Genomic DNA, 3,789 nt, shown 5'->3' with positions numbered 1-3,789 from the left:
TTTTTTTTGAAAAGATTTATAAAATTGATAGCAAGACTGACCAATGACCTAGCATGTAGAGTCTAAGAATTTGAGTTACTTTATTTATTTAAAAATAATAAAAACTTTATGATATCTTTAAAAAAAAAAAGACTGATGAAGGAAAAAAGAGAGAAGGCACAAAGATTATCAGGAATAATAATGGGCATATCACTACTGATCCTATAGATATTAAAATGTAACCAGTATACTATGACTAATTTGGTCTAATAATTTAGATGAAATATTTAAACTTTATGAAAATTATTACTTATCCCCAAAGATGTAAAAAATCTGGAAAGATTTATATCTATTATAAGACTTAAATCTCTTATTAAAGTCCTTCTTGCAAAAAGAACTCCAAGTCTTGATGATTTCCATGGTTAATCCTTTCAAATATTTAAGGAAAAAGATAGTATCAATAATACCAATATAAAAAAATTTGTTCAAGATAATAGAAAGTCATTTTGTAAGGCTAGCATAAACGATATGAAACCTTATAAGGATATTACGAAAACAAAGAAATTATATGCCAACCTCATCTCTGAATGCAGATGATATACTCCTAACCAAGATAGTGACAAATCAATTCAATCAGGTATGAAATGCATAATACATACCATCCAAATTAGATCTATTTCAGGATTGCAAGCTTGCTCTACCATGTAAACAATAGTCAATGCAACAAATGTCTAAGAAAACAACTATATGATTTTCTTAATAGATAGAGAAAAAGTATTTGAAAAGATCCATTCATACTTAATGGTAAAATATTGAACAATACCTCCCTGAGATCAGAAACAATATAAAAAGTTTCTGCTACCACTAAGATTATTTATCATTATATAGGACATCCTAGCCAGCCCAATAGGGCAAGATTAAAATAGAAAAGGTCTTAAGAATTGGGAAGAAAGAACAAAAAATTCATTCTTTATAAAAAATGTGATTGTGTAGGTAGACAATCCAAAATAATCTATAGACATACTTAAGAATATGTGATTTTAGCAAGCTCATTGAATACAAAGTCAACATAATTCATTTGCATTTCTATATACTAACAATTATATAATATAAAAATATTATAGTCTCAAAAACATCAAATATATAGTAATCGATTTAATAAAATGGTTATATTAGGGTTTTCTGTAGATACAGAATTCATAGGATACATATGAAATTACATAAAGATGAAATATACAAACATATATGAAGCATCTGAAACTACCTTTGGTTGTAAAATGGATAATAAAATAGTCAAACAATGGAATAATATACAGCTGTGAAAAATAAGGGAAATACTACACGTAGCAATATAGATTCATCTCAAGAATAACATTGAGTTTAAGGAGACAGAAGCAGAAGATACATCTAATATGATTTCATATTCCGTTGTATGGTCTGGGTGGCAGTTACATAGAAATGATAATGTTTGTTCATAAAGCTATATTTAAGTAATGTATACTTTATCTCATTTTGGTATCTGTGATTCAAAATTTATGACAAAATTTCCTGTTACCTTGATGTTTTGATATGTGTAAGTATGAAATTAATATAGTTCTATACTCAGCCAGAAGTTATTTTTAATCTAAATTAAATTTCTTTTTCATACTGAGAATCATTCCAAGTGACAGAAAATTTAAGGACATCAAAGCATTAATTTGATTAATTTACAAAGCCTTTCTGTGGCTTATAACATATTCTAGCTCATGACTTTAACTTTCAAAAGCATTATTCCAAACAAGGGAAATAACAAAGATCTTCCAAGTGGGAACGGATCTGTCCTTTAATATAGAATGACTCTTCAAGAGGGAAAGTTAGAAGATAACCTTCATGCTTGGTTAGATTAGTTCTGCAAAGCTGACAATCAAAGTGATTACAAATGTAGACAGATTGTTTTTCCATTGGCAATGCCATGTTTCCTATACAGAGCATTATTACATTTCAGGGTGAACATTCTAAGGTGCAACACTGTGTACTTTGATGCCAGGAGAAAAAGGTGTCCACTTTTGCTTGCCTGGCTGTCTGAAATTTTGGTATTCCAAGGCCATATGAGAAGGGTCCTACCTGGTAACAAGGAAAACATGGGAAAGATGACTCAGGGAACAAAGGGACAAGGCTTTTATTTTGTTGTCCCTTTCCAAAAGATCTTCAGTGTCCTCTTCGTCACCCACAAATTGCCTTAAAAAAAAGTGTGTGTGTGGGGGCCAGTAAGACTTCTAAGCCTGGCAGTCAGGGTCTATTAAGCTGGTTCCACGCTACCTGTGAATATTATCTTGTTTCAGCCACTATGAGCCGGACTGTGCACCACACAGGGGCCCCCTCACAGCTTCCTGAACTCATCATACCTTTCTTTGTTTTGGATCATTCCTTTGCTCATGTTTGCTGCTGCCTGCAGCACTCCCTACCTTCTTCCACTTCTTGAGGACAGCGGTTGTACATTCTTAGTTTTGTCCACAGAGACTAGCGGAGAGTCGGATATAGACAAATAACATACTTTTACAGCTTACTTGATCTTTAGAGTGAATGAAACTCAAGCTCATGAGATATACTTAAAGATATTATATTAACACATTAAAAATGTCTTAAAGTGACTAAAGAATGTTAGAAAATAAAAAGTATAAGTTCTCCCTTCCCACTCCAAAGAGTGGATCAGAAATTTTCTTTCCAGACATTAGTCTAGCTGTAGAAAAACTTTTGCCAAAGATGGCATTACATTCATTATATGCTCTGTTCTGCAATATTTTTTTTTTCACTTAACATTTCACAAAACTCTTTCTGTGTCAGTACATAGAAGATGACTTAAAAAAATTCAGTTGGAGAAAAGCCTTGGGTATGTTTTTCTCTGCATCAAAGAGGCTCTGCAAGTGGCAGTGGATAAGCTATGTGAGAGCTGCAAGTAAACTTAATCTAATTAAGCAAAGTAAGGGTCCAGGGCATTTTTCAGTATGTCAGCTTCCTTGGTACTTTTACTATAACTTAAGGACCTTCTACTGGGAAAGGGACACTCCTTTGTAAGAAGGATCAAGTGTAGGCAAAGGAACCAGAGTCAAGACTGGGGTCCCCTCTGCCTGGAGAAGAGAGAGAAATTGGTAGTCAGGGGGCATCCTTCTCACTGTCCTTCCCTTTTGTTTCCCCAGTGGTTTGTCTTCGTTTTCTTTTGAGAGAGCTCCATAACTACTGTCTCTTTTTCAAACCCTCCTCTCCCAGCATTTATTTCCACCCGCTCCTTCGTTGTTGTCTTACCTGCTGGCTTTTCTTGGTCTCCAAGGTATTTTGGACAAGATTCAGATCCCAGCGTTACTCAGCTCTCCAGTGTCTCAGAGACGTGATGCAAACGTTAGCTAAGGTCGGTATCTAAAGCTACTGTAGGTCAAAGTGGAAAGCAGCTCTGAATGACCCTGAAGGGAAGCCAGGATGCGACCGACCTCTCATAAGCAGCCAGTCCCAGCATAGTAGACGTCGTCAGTTGCCTTTGCACAAGGAAGCATGAAATTAGATACCTCGTCAGGGAAAACTACCTCTAAGGACTGAATTTCAAACCGGATGCTTCACTGTTTCAATTTTAAAACATACTGCTCACTCTAGCTGGAATTCTTTAGGGTCCAGCAGCCGGCCCTGTAATCCGAGGATCAGCCCTCCCTGGTCCCAGCGCACTTCACCATCACCAAGCTACCTTAGATTTCACCTCCATTCTCCTCCCCACTCCACTTAAGCTCCCTCATTTACTTTCAGCAACCTCTACAGAACCCTTGAACTGTCTTCCGGCGTTTC

Source organism: Rousettus aegyptiacus, unplaced genomic scaffold, assembly GCF_014176215.1.
Source record: "Rousettus aegyptiacus isolate mRouAeg1 unplaced genomic scaffold, mRouAeg1.p scaffold_m13_p_11, whole genome shotgun sequence".
Lineage (NCBI taxonomy): Eukaryota > Metazoa > Chordata > Mammalia > Chiroptera > Pteropodidae > Rousettus > Rousettus aegyptiacus.
This window is presented reverse-complemented; position numbering follows the sequence as displayed.